The sequence below is a fragment of the Mesocricetus auratus genome, unplaced genomic scaffold (assembly GCF_017639785.1).
Source record: "Mesocricetus auratus isolate SY011 unplaced genomic scaffold, BCM_Maur_2.0 Super-Scaffold_100020, whole genome shotgun sequence".
Classification (NCBI taxonomy): Eukaryota; Metazoa; Chordata; class Mammalia; order Rodentia; family Cricetidae; genus Mesocricetus; species Mesocricetus auratus.
The window spans coordinates 28,372,514-28,392,381 of NW_024429201.1; positions in this window are offsets into that span (position 1 = coordinate 28,372,514).

The window sequence follows — 19,868 nt, forward strand, 5'->3', positions numbered from 1 at the left end:
ACACATAATCTAATTCCATTAAGCAGAACTGCAAGGCCACATGGCAGAAGGTGCAGGGAATGCATGAAGTGTAAACTGCTCTCTTTTATCACAGGATCCGCTCACAAGTTGACTTTTCCCAAACACTGAAATGTGGAGGTCATCACTGCTCCTGCTCATTCAGATTTTGTTGTTGCTGATACATCGCTTGCTTTTATTGTCTGGAGCCTTCAGGCATTTACATAATGAATTTCAGTTGTTTCCTCCACCCCCATTCCTCTCTCCCATCCCCTTCCTCCCAGTAAGTCCTCCTCCAGTTTCTTGTCCTTCTCTTGTGTGTGGCATTTCACTGTACTTGATATATTGAATGTCATTGGCCTGCACCACTCCTCCATCAGATTGGGTATTTCCTTAGAAAAGACTCCTTCAGTCCTCAGACATCTCCTTTCCCTGTAGAAAACATGTCCCCTGACAAAGAACGCTAGTGTGACCACCAGTCCTTGTTTATGAAGCCTTTGACTACACTTAGATATATGCCATTACCTCATTTTGTTAATTTCTGCCTTCGGCACCAGCCAGTGAGCCCAGTGAAAGAAGCAACCATGTTTATTTACTATGTGTTCTCCACACCTCACACAAAGCAAAACAAAGCATCATATTTGTTGGATGAGGAGTGCACCCACGCAATCACTTCCAACAATCTAGGTTTATTAGAAAGATACGGCTATCTGCATAGGTGAAAGTACAGGAGGCAGATTTCACAGCCAAGGATTTTGTCAAGCAGGAACCTAAAAGTTAGGACCACTGCAAAATTTAAACAGACCCAGATGAAGCTAGAATCTCTACAGCAAGCCACATTGCTCCTGTCAATAAAGGATTAAGTGTCTTAATGCGACTCAAGGTCACTTTTCTGTGAGAGGGCTAAATGATGGGAGGATGTGACTGAAAGAAAAGAGAGAAAATGAAGAATTACTTTAATTATGAGCAATGTGTCAAAGAAATGCTTCCCAAATTAATCTTTTCTGGAAGTAAAACAAATCTTCTTATAATTTATTTTAACCTTTAGTCCTCCTCTTTTATACATATACAAACACACACAAACCACAGGCATGCACACACACACACACATACAAAGACACACACACACACACTCGCCAGTGTTCAGGTCAGTTTCTAGTAACATTAATAAAAAGTGTAATTTAATTTCAGACATTTAAGCTTTTCTGTTCATGGCGTTTATTTTTCAAACACTGATTTGTCTCTTGTTACCTAGGGAAGGCATCCCTTTCAGCTTGAAAAAAATGACTGTTTAGAGTGACAGAAAAACGTGTCAGTCCCCTCCCCTCACCTACCTAACACCTCACATGATGCACCACAGGGGCCCAGGGGTCAGAAATTCAACCATGCAGTGGTGTCTTTGAAAGGGAGTCCTGCTGAAATGTTCCTGGAGGAAGGGGGAACCCTTGGGATGGCTTCATGGCTGACATTTGTTTTTAATCTATGACAATTCTCCACCCCAGGTTCACAGAGCTGCTGAGCTCTCTCTGAAGCCTTAACAGAGACATAAATCAGTCCCAATCACAGTGGTGGGGTGGCATTTAAAATGAAGGAGGAGGTGGCTTTTTTTCTTCTATGTCAGCAAGTAAGAAACCCCAAGAGTTAAAGAAAAAGATCTCTTTGGAGGTTAGTGCTTTCTACCATACCTCTCACCATGTATGGAGGAGTGTGTTGAGAGGGAGAGTAGTCACAAAATGGACGAGGAAGAAAAGCAGACAGAGGCCTATACGTCTGAGCTGGTAGATGCAAACTCTGTGTGGTGGCACTGTAATAATCTTGCAATCTGAAACCTCGGGAAAAACCCAGTTCATAGGGAAATTTGAGGTTTCCCAGGTAATAAATTTTCAGGACCAAGGGCCCAAATCTTTCAGTGTTTGGAGGTCATTTTCAGACTGCCTAAGTTTATTGTTTATTATCTGTTTGTAACTTTGCATACTTCGACATATGTTCTGGAAGTTCAAGAGGAGAGTTCATCCTGTGTATGACTGCTGTGACATGTGACTTACGGTGACTCTTGTAAGAATGTCTGAGTCTTCTGTAAGTCTCATGGGAATACAAGGCAATGTCCTAACAACTTCATCCCATTCTGAGAGTCCTCAGCTGGAGAGCCCATGCACTAAGAGGTCTGTATGCAGAGAAGAGTCACCATGAACAGAGTGCCTGAGGACAGATGAGGCGCTAAAGTCAAGTGGAAGGCCGGACAGAGAAAGTCAGGGCTGAGATCAACCACGTGTACAGAAACTGACCAATGACCTCAAAGGATAAACCTGGATTCTTTTTCCTCTCCACATGAGGGAGAGATGGGCATTAAGAAAGAACAGGTGTTCCTCACATACCACTCAGTTCTGAAACAGAACTCTGAAGATGTTACAGAGTGATCCCCACTAGCAATTCAGGGAAATACCCAAAGAACAAAATGGAGCATGTGCAAATGCTGGAGTCAACATAGCTTCTTTACAGATGTCTCCTTGTCACAGCTTGGATGAGTTCATTGGAACTTTGTTTTATTGTGATGGGATCAATTGGTACCTCTACAGATATTGCTTCTAATTAGTATGCCCAGTGGTTTACGTGCTATTGGATTCCCAGATGACAAGAGCAGAGAAACAAAGTTGATGACTCAGATATCTACTGTTTCAGTTAACTTTGGTGTCACCATGGCTGAAACACTTGACAGCAACAAGGCAGAGCCCTTCTCAGTTGGATTCTGTCTGAAAAGTTCCTAGTGTAGGACATGCAGCAGTTTTCTTCCCAAACACCACTATACCATCTTAGACAGTAGAGTGGCATTATTATGGTGGTCACTTTGAAATTTAACTTTCAGGTTGTGCAGAATGAAACTGAAGGGAAAATATCTGTCCTTGCATTCATAGAAGGCTTTGTGCCTGCCTTTGCAAAGTGTCAGTGGCATGCACGAAGGGTGCAGATATTCGTCTCCACCACCTGGTAATGAGGGCAACCCCTCCTACTCCAGAAAGCAACAGCTCCCTTTCATCTGATGACAGCTGTACTCTATCCAGCTGATCGCTTTTGTTCTGTTGTCATCGAAGATGGCAGAGGAGACATTATATTTACATTTCTCTTGTTTGAAGTTCCAATGTGAGATAACTTAAGATTTTCTTCTCAGAGAAAAAGGCTAAGAGTAGAAAATCACTAACTACCTTTTTATGGAATTCTGTATAGAAAGCACACATTATTTATATTTGACTTAAAATAGAAAAAAAGAAAAATTACCAGAATATGTTGAATGGAGAGAAATACCTGAGAACAGGTTGTCTATGAATAAAAGAGTTTTATTAGTTTTGGGTGCTGGAAGTCTTACCAGTGTGCCACTGGTTCTGTTGAGGGCACCATGGAAAGTGTCAGGGACTCATTTCAAGCAGAGTCAGGTGTCAACCTCAGCTTTTCATAGCAACTTGTGTAAGAGCCAAAGTTACATTTTAAGTCTTAATTACTATGCCTAAGAGATCCATAAAATCCTCTGATCTGCAAGCCCCTTACCCAAGGACAGATAATTCCTGAAATGCTGGAGGCTATTGTTCATGGGAGTTAACTAGTCACATGTTTTCACTCCCCTAAACAGGTTTGTTTGACCCACTTATACTAGATGTGCTTGATCACACGTGGACAGGAGGTTTACAGGCAAGAACTAGGTCAGGATGTATTCTTGCCCCTGAATGGACTTGATGAGAAATGCAAATGAATTATGGGTTTCCTTCTTAAGCCTTCGCTAATACTTGACTCTGGGCCATTTCCTCGGCAACCTGGGTATGGACCTGGCCAGAGCTCATCCACCTGATCAGAATTTAATTAAAGCTTGCTTCAAATTTGGCTTTCAATTATGGTAGTGTTCTTATTCTTAATCTGTACGGATTAACACCCACTCTCCTAAGAACTCATTGCAAGAGATGCTGCCTTTTTTTTTTCTCAAGATTTTATTTATTTATTAATATGTATACAGTGTTCTGCCTGCACGCCAGAAGAGGGCACCAGATCTCATTACAGATGGTTGTGAGCCACCATATGGTTGCTGGGAATTGAACTGAGGACCTCTGGAAGAGCAGCCAGTGCTCTTAACCTCTGAGCCATCTCTCCAGCCCCCAAGAGATGCTGTCTTAGTTACTGTCCTATTGTTGTGTAGAGACACCATGATTTCTTAAACAGTTCTACTCTCTGTGACTAAGCATTCAAATATATGAGCCTATGAAAGGCAATTCTTATTCAAACTACCACGTTCCAACCCCTGGCCCTCAGAAACTTGTTGTCATTTCATAATGCAAAATGCTTTTAGTTAAACTTCAAAAGTTCCCATAATATTTTAGAATCTTAACACTGTTTAAAAGTCCAAAGTCTCTTCTGAGACTCAAGACAATCTCTTAACTATAACCCCTGTAAAATCAAAAATGCAAATTACATGCTTCCAACATACAATGACAAAAAATATAAATTACCATTCCAAAGAGGAGGAAATGGGGCCTAGAGAGAAAATACTGTGCCAAAATAATATCATCAGGACAAAGCCCAAATTCTGCAACTCTATGTCTTATGTCAAGAAGCTCTTCAAATCTCCAATTCCTTTCAGTATTGTTGACTGCAACACACTTCTCTGCCTTGAACTGTTTCCACACCCTGTTAGCAGCTCTCCTTAGGAGGCTTCATAGGCTCTGTCATCCCAGACATCTTGGGTCACCAAGACAATCCAGACTTCACCTTCACAGCTTCACACAAGGGACTGCCCTGACAAATGCCTGGCCTCAGTGGCTTCCCTTCAGCTCAGAGGAAGATTCCATAACCCCTTTGTTGTATTCTTCTTGACTCTAAATTTAGAACCACATGGCAGAAGCTGCTAAGCTTTCTACTTGCTGGTGCTGGAGGTTGGCCCCTTTCTTGAATTAATTTGCATCAGCTTTCTGTTTTCATGGTTTCCTTTGTTGCTTTAGCTAGCCTTTAACTCCTTTTCACAAGTTGGAAGCTTTGCTGGGTGAGTCTTGCTTGCCCTGAGGCCACCACTCCCTTTATCCCATTTTGAATCAGGCCTTTCTTTAAACTTTTGACCTCCTCAAGCACAGGATGTGGCTCCAATATTGCCTTTGCTGGAGCTCTTTTTCTCCTCAAACCCTACATTTTACATTTCTCCTGTCCATCCACACCACTTCTCTTTTACTGTAGCTCTGCCTAAGAGTGACCACTAATAACCACAGGACACATTCAGTGTTTAGCTCTCTAGAAATCTCTGTCAACGGCATTAGCCCAAAACTCTTCAACTTAGTCTCAGGCAGATTTTCAAGACAAGAGCAAAAAGCAGCCACATTCAAGAGTGGTCTTTAAGTCAGATGTAACATTCTTCCTCTCTGAAACTCCTTGAGCAGGGCCCCAACAGATCACATCACCCTTAGCACCACTGTTTTCCATGCTCCTACTAGCGTGGTCCGGTAAAGTCCCACTTAAAGCATTCAACTGCTTTTCTACTCAAAAATTCCAGAGTCTTCCATATTCTTCCAAACAGCATGGTTAGGCCTGTCACAGCAATGCATCACTCCCTGGCACCAACTTCTGTCTTTGCTACTGTCCTGTTGCTGTGAAGAGACAAGATGACCAAGGCAACTCTTATAAAAGAAAGCATTAATTGAGGGCTTGTGTACAGTTTCAGAGGATTAGTCCATTTGGATGTAACCTAAGTACTTCTCATACATGTCATATCTAAATTACTTAAAACAGATTATTATCAGTTAATCTTGATGTAGAGTAACGTGTTCTTTGAGGTACATCTGTGAGACAATTCTAAACACATTTAAGAGATAAGACAAAATGAGGAAGAAAAACCTATCCTGGACAGTGGTGGCCCCATCCAATAGACTAGGGACATCCATGGAATAAAAATGGAAGTCTGGCAGTATCTTTACATTCCATTCCTCTTGAGCAAGTGCACCTACTGCTTCTGCCATCACTTGCTGACATCAGACTCCAGCTTCTTTAATCAACAATCATGTATTCACTCTAATGTATGTCCAGTTATCTTCAATGCCTTTACCTTAGGTTTGGGCTACATTACGCATGCTCCTTGTTTTGAGGTACCATGCTTCCTAGAATGAGTAGCTAGTGGATTTTCAGATCCTTTATCCACTATTTATCCATCATGCAGACTTCCCTTCATTAAATAAATACCTAGACTCCAACTGCTTATACTAATCTGATACCTACTCTAATATTCTGTCAACTCTATGCATCTAGAGAACTATATTTGAAATAATACATCAATATAAACAGTCATCACAACTATACTGTTTAGGAAATGATGGGTAACCATCTGTATGTGCTCAGTATAGGTCTTTACTTTTTAATATTTTTTCAATCCACTGGTTGAATCCAAGGGTACAGACAAAGAGAGGCATCTATACTCTTTCCTATTGCCTTTCTTATCTCTTTGCAAACTCTGTCTTTGGATTAGGAAATTTAGGAGAGTGGTCATCTCCCTTTCTGCCTCTATCCTTCACATTGTGTAGAAAAGCTACTACTCTCCACTATCTAGTATTTACTCATATACTCATCTAAAGCACATCCTGATAAGCAATGCACAGAGTTAATAGTCTTTTTGTTTCATCCCTGGACCTCTTCAGAAGTAGGTTACTAACCAATTCTGAATACATTGCACAAACACTCCAGAGGTGCTCTATAGAATGATAGAGAAAAGGGTCTAAACTATTCATGGCATCAGGTCACAAATGTCATCTGCTTTTCCCTGAATGACCTATGTATGCTTACTTTCACTCCATCATTTCCTTGCTATGAAGGACAAAGGACTAGGAAACCATTTCAGCCAGTGGCTCTATTTTCCTCAAACAGCACAGAAAAACTTGTTATAAAAACCTTCAGGAAAGGATCAATATCCTTCAGTGAGATGTTAGATGCTTTAATAGAATCACAGGGTGAAGGAAAGAAGTTTCTCCGTGCCAGAAACTTAATATCTTCCTGTTCCTGCTGTCCTGCCAGGGATTGTAATTCAGGAACTAATCTCAAACTGAGGGGAAGAAAACACTTCCTGAAAACGGCTGAACACTGGCAGCAGCTGTTCAGTGAGGGGTGATAGTCAGGAGCTATCTGCACATAAGATGCACTTTCACTGTATCCTAGCCACCTGCAGGGTCACGAGGACTCACAGGAATGACATCTCCCAAGGGAGTCCTTTCAGCTTTGTGCTTTTTCTGCAAAGAAGAAATATAGACACTTGTGATTTACTACTGAGCACTTACAGGGATAGAGTGAAGTGTTTCATGGGAAACTCAGGCCAAGATGAGAAAATCAGAAAATAAAGTTTCTGTGCTAACACACACATATATATCAGAGAGCTTGAAAACTCACAAAATATTTTACACACCTAAGAACCAGAAAATCTTTTTGTTTCCATTAGAGCTTTTGGAAATTCTGAGCCACCTTAGTTCTCTTTCTTGCCTTAGGGATTCCAGTGTTATGACTGTGTGAGAGAAGCTATCTCTTTGTTTCTTACTTTCACTTCACCCAGGAGGAGGGAGTGGCTTAATTAATTGCAGCAATTAGATACAGTGGGACTTCTTAGTTCTTTTCCTTTTCTTTTTCAAAGAGGTGATCAATCATCACTGGTTTTGTGTGATCCTGTTCTTCTGAAACTGGAAGACTGCTATCTTAGCTGTTAATTATTCCAGAATTAAGAAGAGGGGATGAATGATTAACTGAGACTTTCCAGTAATCCACCACAGCCGGCTTCTCTACTTATTTACCACTTTGCCGTTTCATTTTGTCTCTCAATCTTACGTATATTTTTAAACACACTGTAAACCTTTAGAGGTTTTTTTCATCCAAGTCTGACTTTACTGTAAATCTTTATGTTTTTCTGGCCACGTGTCTTATCTGTAAAACTGCGGCAGTTTTAAACTGCCGTTTCCAAGATGGCGGGTGTAAGCGTGATTCCAGTTTACCACCTCAGTCCATGCTGACATCCAGCAAATGCTGCCACTTCCAGCTGTATGTACACACCTTTTAATCGTTAGCAGAGTCTCTTAAAACAACCTTGCTGGGTTTTTTGTTTTTTGTTTTTTGTTTTTTTTTTTTTTTATGCCAAGTCAGGATGACTCTGGTAAGCAAGCTGCGTGAATCTCGGCTTGTCGCTAGCAAAACAGAGCACACCTGAGAAAATGCTGCTACCAAAATCTGTGCTTCTCTCTGTTCTTCTGTTTCTAAAATTCCTTTAAAGCTTTTGTTGTTTTGCGTGGAAATTTAATTCCACTTCTGACACCATTCTGTTATGGGCAACTTTTCCTTGCTAGCTGCTTTGGTTTATCACCCACCAGTCGCCTGGGCTCAGCCATGTTGTAGTCCCCAAATAACACACAGGAGGCTATATTAATTATGAAGCTGTTGGCCTTGCTTGTTTCTTACTGGCTAGCTCTGACTTAAGTAATTACCCCATAATTGTTAATCTAGTATTTCTCTTACCGGAGAATAGTTCCGGGCTTCCTACCCCATGGCGGTTACATCTCGAACTCTCTTGTGTTTCTCCTTCCCAGAGTTCTCCTGGACTCCTAGTCCCTCCTATCTAGATTCCCTATAGGCCAGACAGTGCTTTATTGACAAATGCACAAGACTTCCCCAACAATGAACAATAAACTCACTTTGATCTCAGGACATACTGTGGAAGCTCCAATGTTTTTACCAAAGAGCAAAAAAAAAAAAAAATTAATAGCATTAACTAAGAAGGTAAGGGTAGGGGTTAACATTAGAGCAAATATTAAAACTAAATTTGGAGAGACAGGGAGTGAAAATTCTGAGACTTGAAGTTATGAAATCATACAAAACAAAATGAAGGTCATATTCTATGAAGAGCAGTAGAAGTGAATACTTTCCCACTGTAGACATAAAATTGAAACTGGCAAGTAAGGCGAAACTGAAATGAAACCTGGAACAAACATGAGGGATTTGGAATGAACACCTTTGTCTCTACATCAGCTAGAAAACAAAATGACCTCAGAATAAAAGTGATTGAAACACTATGGGCTTCTACTGGAATACAGAAGTTTCAAACTTCTTTGCTTTAGTATTTTGAGAAAGTATAGCCTGTCAACTGCTATCTGTGAGGCAGGTTACAAAATAACTTGGTCTACAGACAAAATGCTGCTGGTGAAATTCCAAAGCCATGATGAGATGTTTTGAGAAGACCTTTTCACAAAACAAGAGGGAGTTATAAAACTCATTAGGAAAAATGATCCTTGCTTATTATTCTGAAGAATGATTGTATATGAACAACAACAAAAATCTATATTGAAAAGTCTGAAGTACAAAAGATTAAGACCAAAACAAAGAAACAGAAAAATCTATTGTGCAGAAAGCAAAATAAGAGTTAACAACTTTGCAACAAGAAATTGCCTTGATAGCATGTATTTGATGTGAGGCCTTGTTTCAAGGACAGCACACACACACACACACACACACACACATGTGCATGTGCACATACAAATATATGTATTTTTACACAAGTATCTTATGAATTATGCATCATAACCCCCATTTTATAAGCATGGAAACTGAGTACAGAAAAGTGAAGTGAGTAATGAGGTGTATTCAGCTATTAAGTGCTGAAGTCATGGTCACTTTAATTATATATTGTTTGAATGCTAACTTCCATCTTGAACATGAGAAGTCATTGCTTCCATATTATAAGACAATACAATGAATATGGAACAATACAGCTACAGCAGGGGTTTTAGAGGAAAAAACCAATAATAAAAATAGAAAAGTATAATCAGAGTCAGAAAAGTCAAAAATAAATTGAGAAGACATCAAAGAGAGTAGAGTAAAAGTAAGAAAATTAAAAAGTGACATAAAAGACAAATTACAAAGGTTTAAAAAATAAGAGAAGAAAAAAATGTCCGAATTAATGTTCTAGCCTGAATATTTGGATGTCACTGTACATCAAAGGTTGTGTATGTGTCTGTTACAATCATCATCTCATGAGGCATTTCAGGACAAGGGTGTGGTGGCTTGAACAGGAAATGTCTCCCATAGTCTGGGGCATATAAACACTTTGTCCTGAGTTGGGACTTGGGAGGTTTAGGACATGCAGTCTTACTGAAGGAAGTATGTCATTGTGGGGTAAGGTTTGCAATTAAAAAGCATTCACCGTCTTGCTCTCTCTGACTTGTAGCTCTTGCTGCCATGCCTGCTATTTGCTGACATGCCTTCATCATGCCAAAATGGACTCAACACTCTCCTTACAATGAAACTGTAAGTGAAATGAACACTCCTTTGCCAGTTGCCTCAATTATGTATTTGAGTCTTCTGACTCCCAAATACATACAACAAGCAACAGTAAAGTAAATAATACAGCTAGTAATACTAAAAGGTTTTTTTATATTTATTATTTGAAAGTTTCGTAGATAACATATGATGTGCTTTGATCAAATCCATTTTCTCCTCTTCAATTTCTCCTCTATCCCCAAAACCATCACTTTCTCTCAAAACTTCATGGCTTTTTTTGAAATTTCACTAAGTGATGACTACATTATGTGAGTATAGAACCATCAACTCCATCATAGGTATCCTGTCAAGAGCCAAGTTCCTTAAGAAAACTGACTGTCCCTTCTCTAGCATCCCTCAAGTGGAAATAGCTCCTTAGCAAGGGGTGAAAACTTATCAGCCATCTCCCATCCATTCTATATTATTTTCTGGCTTGACCTTGCACAGGTCCTATGAATTCATGTGTGCAATGATACTGTCATGTTGAGCAAATACTGTTTTGCTGTACACATCTTCTAACTTTGGCTCTTACAGTATTTTGTTCTCCTCTATTCTTCCCTCGACTCAATCTTCCTGCTCCCTCATGTGCTCCTCTTCCCTCTTTCTCTCCCCTTCTCTTTCTCCTAACTCCTTCTTCCCTCTCTCCATGCTCTAAATTTGCTCAGGAGCTCTTGTCCCTTTCCCCCTCTGTGGGGGACCATGTCTGTCTCTCTTAGGGTCCTCCTTGTTTCCTAGCGTCTCTGGAGGTGTGGACTGTAAGATAGTAATCCTTTGTTCTATGTCTAATATCCATATAGGAATGAGTACATACCTTGCTTGTCTTTCTATGACTGGGTTACCTCACTCAGGATGGTTTCTTCTAGTTCCTTCCATTTGCCTGCGAATTTCAAGATTTTATTTTATTTTTCTGCTGAGTAGTCCTCCATAATATAAATGTATCACAGTCTCTTTATCCATTTTTTGGTTGAGGGACATCCAGGTTGCTTCCATGTTTTGGCTATTGCAAATAATGCTGCTTTGAACATAGTTAAACAGATGTCCTTGTTGTAAGAATGTGCATCCTTGCCAGGTGGTGGTGGCGCACTCAGGAGGCAGAGGTAGGCGGATCTCTGTGAGTTCGAGGGAAGCCAGGCTGGACTGACACCCTCCAAAACAATACAGAGAAACCCTGTATCGTAATACCAAAAAAAAAAAAAAAAAAAAAGAATGTGCATCCTTTGGGTATATGCCTAAGAATTGCTGGATCTTGAGGTAGACTAGTTTCCAATTTCCTGAGAAATTGCCATACTGATTTCCAAAGTGGCTGTACAAGTTTGCACTCCCACCAGCAATGGAAGAGTATTCCCCTTTCTTCACATCCTCTCCAGCATAAACTGAGATTAACAATTAATAAATGGAACCTCCTGAAACTGAGAAGCTTCTTTAAGGCAAAGGACGTAGTCAACAAGACAAAACAGAAGCCCACAGAATGGGAAAAGGTCTTCACCAACCCCAAGTCTGACAGAGGGATGTTTTCCAACATATACAAAGAACTCAAGGATCTAGTCACCAAAGCAACAAATAATCCAATTAAAAATGGAGTACAGAACTAAATAGAGAATTCTCAACAGAAGAATCTAAAATAGCTGAAAGACACTTAAGAAATTGCTCAACATCCTTAGCCATCAGGGAAATGCAAATCAAAACAACTCTGAGAAGCCTGGCAGTGGTGGCGCACGCCTTTGATCCCAGCACTTGGGAGGCAGAGGCAGGCGGATCTCTGTGAGTTCGAGGCTGGGCTGGACGGACAGCCTCCAAAACAATACAGAGAAACCCTGTCTTGTAAAAACCAAAAAAAACAAAAAACAAAACAAAACAAAAAACAACTCTGAGATACCATCTTACACCTGTCAAAATGGCTAAAATAAAAAACACCAATGACAGTTTATGCTGGAGAGGATGTGGAGAAAGGGAAACACTCCTCCATTGCTGGTGGGAGTGCCAGCTCGTACAGCCTCTTTGGAAATCAGTACAAATTCATTTTCTGATGGTTGTTAATTTCACTTCTATTTTCTCTGCACTTCCCTTTCCCAAGAAGGACCTGCATGTGTAGTGAGCACTGAGAACACTGTTCTTAAACCTCATTTTGACATTGCCAATACTACCTCTGTGTTTGTAAACAATTTTTTAATTCATACAGAATCATTGTGACCATATTTCATACCAAGAGCACAGATAAATGTGAGCATATTCCATCCTAAGAACACAGACAACGAGAGCTGCAAGACAAAGGAAGACGGTTTAGAGGCCACAGGACAAGGAAGCCATTGCCATGGGTGTGTCATGTGGACAATAAGATGAGTGGGCATGAACCTGGGGAGGATGAACTACTCCCCAGGGTCCTCAGATGTGGCTTTGCAAGGAGAGCTCTTTGTGTGGTAAGGCTGTGGGTCATATCCCCAGGGTGCTGGCTTCTGCATACAGCAGGATGTAGAGACGGTGGGATGAATGAGTAATTTAACTGGAGAATACCATCTCTAAGGGTGCCTTGTTCGCCTGGCTGTGAGTGAGGAAGTGTTTGTTGCCTCATGAGACACGCTGCCCTGATGTGGGCAGAATGGAAACACTCAGATCTCTCTATAGCAGGGTATCCAAGGGCTCTAATACAAGTAATGCCTTACCTAAGTCTAGCACATCATACAGCCTTGCCGCTTATACACACTCTTGATCTAAATTAGGCTCCCAGTTTCCCTGAGTTGTTGGCAAGCCACATGCATTTGTTTTCACCACTCACTGGGGAAACAGAGCCATGCATGGTCAAATGGGCAGGAGAAGAGGTAAGACAGACACATGGTCACTTCAGTCTTCTTTGCTCCACACAACACAGGTTTTCCACAGAGGTGGCTCAGAACAGGGTATGCTTGGCTGAGTTTTTCCGGACAGCAGAGGGCTGCATAATCAACTAAGGATCTTCATCACCTGAACCTATACCCTTTACATAGCAGGGGTTACAGTGTGAAAAAAAGAGGTGGTGGTTGATAGGAAGAGACAGGCGGAAGAGAAACAAAGGAAGAAGTTGATTCCACCATCATATTGACTAGCAGCCTATGTAGTTCCTAAATAACTTTAGATCATCGTTTACTGTGGCTTGGGAATGGATGAAGGTCCCTTTAACTACCGTTGTGCTTCTTGGTTAATAAACACTGCAAAGAGAACACAATGTCTGTAAGTGTGTGTTATGTAATAACACAACTATATTCAAAGAATTACTAGTGCCATTTCACATTAACAATATCCTAAAACCAAACATTATCCCAGATAGAGTGGGCTGTGTACACTGAATAGTTTATGAGTCAAAAGAGAAATGAATACTCTATTGAAGAAAAGTCTCCTTCTTGCCACCCCCAGAGTTTCCATGCAGATTAGATAATGGCCTATTTTGTTTGAACAAAGCTTTCATCAACATGTTGACAAGTCACACACACACGGCCTTTGAACTCAGGGTCCAAAAACACCATCATTGTTCCTTTGAAAAATCCGCATTTTGTGGAAAAGATTGTAATAAATAGGAAACCATAAGGGGATCTATCTTCAAGTCACAGTTAGCAAATTTTCCTATTCCAACAGAGTTAAATAGTGTTCACTTTTTCATAAATCAGCCCTAATCAAATCATAGCACAGCACTAGTTTTTCATTTGTACCAGAGTTTTGGTGGTTTGAATACAAAATAATGATAAGCTTAGTTTTGTCAGCAGTTTATTCGTGATTTACTCAATTAAGACTGCAGAAAGCATGCCTTTAATTCTAGCACTCGGGGGGCAGAGATGGGCAGATCTCTGAGTTCGAGGCCAGCCTGGTCTACAGATCAAGTGCCAGGATAGGCTCCAAAGCTACAGAGAAACCCTGTCTCAAAACACAAACAAAAGGCAACAAAAAATTGCAAAAAACATTCAACCTATGCAGTTCTGCAGACCACATGAAACCACTAGTGACACCTCAATACATACATTTAATTGGCTTTGGCTAATTGTATGAGTCTATATGATCCTTCTGAATGAAAAAGCCACTTGACCATGGGTGTGTGATTCTGAGCAATGGGATAGAGAACTCATTCCAATACCTATTTTATTGAAATATCTACTTCATTTGAAAGACAAAGACAGGGGAGTGCTACATCTGAGTCCCACTTTATTACATAGTATGCACAACCTTTTGGGGATTGTAACATAAATCTGAGATAACAAAACAGAAGTTGGATACTGCACATGACAAATGGATCAACCAAATAGTTAAGTGGTCAGTTGTATACTGATGTATGAGTTTCTTCCTGATGCTGTAAGGAATTCTCACAAGATTAAAATGTGATTTTATTATATTGGAGTTCTGAAGATCAGAAGCCTAATTTGACAGAGCTTCATTTTCCCTGGAGACTCTAGTTAAGACTGTCTAGTTCTTTTCCCTTTTTAGTCACAGGGACTATTTCTTCTATGCCTGCTTCTGCTCCTCTATCTCTTTTTGTACCTCTTCTGCTAACACCTTGTTCTAGAGGGACACTTATAACTATGTTTTACCCACTTAGATAATCTGGGACAATCTTCCCATCTGGAGATCCTCAATTTATCCACAAATATTAAGAATATTGGTTTGTTTGGTTTATTTGCTGTCTTAATCAAGGTTCTCTAGAGAAGCAGAATTAATAGGATTGGCATGTATATGCATACATGTGTGTGTAATTATGTATGTATGCATGCATGTATATTGTCATGGCTTGTTTTTATGCCAACTTGACACAATCTAGAGTCACCTGAAGGGAGGGAACTTCAGTTGAGAAATGCCTCCATAATCTCATGCTGTAGACAAGCTTGTAGGGCATTTTCCTAGTTAGTGACTGATAGGAGAGGGCCCAGCCCATGATAGCTAATGCCCCTGTACTGGTAGTCCCAGTTTCTAGCACACTGAGCAATCTATGAGGAGCAAGCCAGCAAGCAGCATTCATTCATGGCCTCTGCATCAGCTAGAATTCCAGGTTCCTGGCCTAACTTCCTTTGACAAGATACAGATGTGGAAACATAAGCAAAAAAAGCCCTTCCTCATCAGCTTGCTTTTAGTCATAGTGTTTTACCACAATAATAGTAACCCTAACACACACACACACACACACACACACACACACAGACGCACGCGCACGCACACACACACACCACATTTAGCCAAGGTTTAATACCTGTGATGGCAATGAAAAGAAGAAACACAGCTAGAAAAAGAGGCAAAGGAGATCCAATAAAGGCTTTATTAGCTGCCAACTGGAGAAATAGCATAGCCAAGCATAGAAAATTGCTAAAGACAACTCTGTAAAGTTTTCTGTGGTGGTTTGAATAATAATTCACCCCATAGACTCATACCTTCTAATGTTTGGTCATTAGGAAGTGGCACTACTTAACAATGATTAGGAGGCATGGCGGCATGGCCTTGTTGGAGGAAGTGGGTCACCAGGTGATGGTCTTTGGGGTTTCAAGTGCTCAAGCCACGCCCCAAAACTCTACTTCTTGTGGATCCAGATGTAGAACTCTCAGTTACTTCTCCAGCACCATGTCTGCCTGCTTTCTGGAATGATGACAATGAACTGAACTGAAAGACAGACCCAATTAGATGTTTTCCTTTATAAGAGTTGCCATAGTCAAGGTAACTCTTCACAGCACTAGGACATTAAGACACTTTCTTAGTGGGAAAAGCGATTTAAACTATGCGATGGACCAGGACAACTTGCAGTTTTGGGGGCATGAGTACAAGTGAAGCATGGGCAACTCAAAGGATCCATGTCAGAAAAGATCATTGAAAGAAGGCCATGGATATTGCTAGTTGGCTGAGAACTTACATAGCATGCTTGAGGCCTTTAGGTTCAATCTCCTATACAAGCAAAAATGAAAATATAATATGTAGGAAAGTTTCTTGGAAAGATAGTGGAATATATGCTGCTGATGTGGACCTGGTGAACAGAGGTCTTGGAATAAGCACATCACTGACTTTATTCTAAAGAAAGAAAAAAGACTTCAATTCTCAGGCACTGATAAGATATTGAATGTTACCACGGAAGGGCAGAAAATGAAAACAATGCTGGTGAGTGTGGGGGTTCCACTCATATGTACCTGGTAGGAATGTGAATTGGTAACGCCCCTATGGAAATCACTGTGAAGACGTCTTAAAAACCCTGAACACAAAGGCGCTGTATTATCCAACTATATCATGCTCATATATATTCCGAAAGGACTCTAATATCATATTACAGACATATTTCCATGAGCATGCTTATTGCTGCATTGTTCAAAACAACAGTGAAGTAGAACTAACCTAGGTGTCTGTCACCAGAGCACCAGAGAAACAAATAAAGAATATACAGTATATGTACACAAGGGAATTTTATTTAGTCATAAACAATAACAAGAGTTGAAGGAAAATATATAAAATCTTAAAGCTTTATGTTAAATGAAATAAGCCAGACTCAGAAAAACAATATACTGCATATATTCTTTCCGATATAGAATTTGAATTTAAGTGTGTGTGTGTGTGTGTGTGTGTGTGTGTGTGTGTGTGTATCATGAAAGTAGAAAGGGGATGGAAAAGGAGGAAAGAAGTATAATGGAATTTATACTGCATGAAAATAGATAGAGTGACTATTTGGAGGAGGTGGTGAGCAGTAATAGGAAATGTGAGTGAAAGGTAGGTGGGTTATAACAAATAAAAATGACACATTATGCATAAAATGCCATAATGAAACCCTTACTTTGCAAGCTGCCTTAAAAATTAATTTAGGTAAAAGTTGATAGCAAGTAAGAAATACATTGTTACATGTGTATCAATTAACTAGCATACCCAAGCACCTATGTTCATTTCCCTTTACAAAACAAAAAAGACTAACTATTAAAGTAAGTTTTTAATTTAGTTATTTAATAAGCATCAAAAACCACTAATATATATGATCTCTAGTTTTGAAATTTGGTGTGTTATTTTTGTATTTGTTTTCAAGTTTTTTATGATAAGATAAAATAATAAAATAAAATTTAGTGATTCTTATGCTTATAATAGAAACAGTTTGATTAAATAATAAAATAAAATGAAACTATACTACGAAAGAGTCAGGAAAGCAAAGTTTTGTCCCAGAGAATATTAATACCAAAACATACTGATAGCGTGTGTTGGACTTAAAGCTAAGGAAAGAATGGGAGGCAGGATAACAAGAAAAATGCAGACTGGAGAAAAGTTAGCGCCTGTTGGACATTTCCACACACTTCAGTGCCAGAACTGGTAAAACAACACGGAACAGAGTCTTGAAACATGTCTTATATTCTTGTATGGTGCCGGCAAGTACCAGAAGGTATTGTTCTATTGTCCTTGTTCCTACAGTCTTCAGGGTAGGAAATAGTTGATGGCATTAATATTTAAATGTGTTTCAAAATCAGGAACAAATGTGAGCTGAGTGCAACCTAACCATGTGTGCATTTCCCAAATGCTGACAGTGGAGAATGACACCACGAAGGAAAAGGGCAGGAGAAAAGGAAACAGAAGTTGAGTAATTTCCACTGTCTCTTTTAATGTAGTTGGAAGCAAAAGAAAAATCATCTGAAGCAAATCAGCCAAGTCCTCACCTTTGTTAGTCTATGTAACAGAAAAATTAACCATTAAGAACAGATAAGAATGCTAGGTTAGATGACTGATGACACAATACCATGATCATAATCTACCAAGAAAATAATTAACAAGGTGGATTCATTAAAATTAAATTTGTCTCAGTCTTTAAATTGCTTGCTGTACAAGCATGAGGACCCATGTTTAGATCTCCGGGACCCATACAAGCCATATGTGGTAGTGGAGTAGCCTTCTAACCCTCACACGGGGAAGAAAGAGACAGACAGTTCCCTGGAGCTGTCCTGACAGCTAGTCTAGCAAATCATGAGAAAAGTGAGAGAACCTGTGTCAAAAAGAAGGCAGAGAGCAATTAAAGAAGACAGTGTACACCAACTGTGAGCCTCCCTACACTCCATACATGTCCATGTGAATGCATACTCCCACATATACATGCATAAGCATACACATGTGCTACACACCTAAACTAAAAAAACAAAGCAAAGCAAAAAATCCCTTCTCTACTATGAAAGACACAATGAAGATAAAGCAAAGTCAAGTCAGCAGGGTGATGGGGGTACAAGCCTTTAATCCCAGCACTCTGGAAGCAGAGGAGGCGGATCTCTGAATTGGAGATTAGAGAGAGTTCCAGGATTCCAGGACAGCAAGGGCTACACAGAGAAACCCTGTCTCAAAATTTTTTTTAAAAAAAGTCAAGTTATGATCTGAAGGAAAGATTTGCAGAAGACACTAGAGTCAAGGAATAATAACTAAAACAGGTAAACGGCTCATGAAATAGACAGAAAGAAAATAGACAACCTAACTAAGAAACGGCAAAGCACCGTAACAGACACTTCATCCAAGAAATATCATAGGATGAGTAAATGCTAAATAACAAAATCATTCAGTTTAAAATCCTTGGAAGTTCAAGAACATGGTGTTCGCGTCCCGTGAGGATTTTCATGCTGTGCGACGACATGGTGGAACGGTAAGTTTTCATGTGTGACAAAGTCAAGTAGGTTGCTCTTATCAGTATCCCACAATGAAGCCACAACACAGGTATTAGAATTAACGTCTTCCAATTGCTGACATCAAATAGCTGGAGGTGAGTACAAAAGAACTCCTGCTGGACTCTGACCTGAACAGGAAAGACAGCCCTTTAGATGATGATTGGAAGTTTCTTCTAAAATCTAAACACACTCATAACATGTGACACAGCGTCCTCATTCCTCAGCGTTCACCTAGTGGAGTTGAGAGCATATGATAACACTTGTATATAGGCTTTTACAGGTGACCATTTAGTATTGCTAATAATCTGGTTTGCTTTCCCTGGAGAACACTATTTCTTTCACTCCCTACATTCCTCCATTGTTGATAGTTCTATATTGAGGCCTCATGGAAGAGTTGAAAGGGAAGAATGTGTGGGGAGAAAAGATGTTATTATTTTATAATATCAAAATTAGGAGAAATAATTTTAAAAGATGTGAACAAAAATTCCAATGAATATTTACAACCATATTATTCACAACTGCCAAATCTTGAAACAGGTAGCATGCCTTCAGTAGGCAAAAGAATCTCCATTGCTGGTGGGAGTGCAAACTTGTATGGCCACTATGGAAATCAGTATGGCGGTTTCTCCAGAAAATGGGAATCCGTTTACCTCAAGATCCAGCAATTCCACTCTTAGCCATGAACCCAAAGTGTGCACATTCCTACCACAAGGACATCTATTCAGCTATGATCATAGCAGGCTTGTTTGTAATAGCCAGAACCTGGAAGCAACCTTGATGCCCCCAACCAAAGAATGGATACAGAAAATGTGGTACATTTACACAATGGAGCCTACAATCCATACATCCAGAAAAGCTAGGAACCAAGGAGGACTGTAAGAGAGACATACATGGTCCCCAAGTGAATCGGAAAGGGATAAGAGCCCCTGAACAAATGGGGGGCATGGGAGGAGGAGG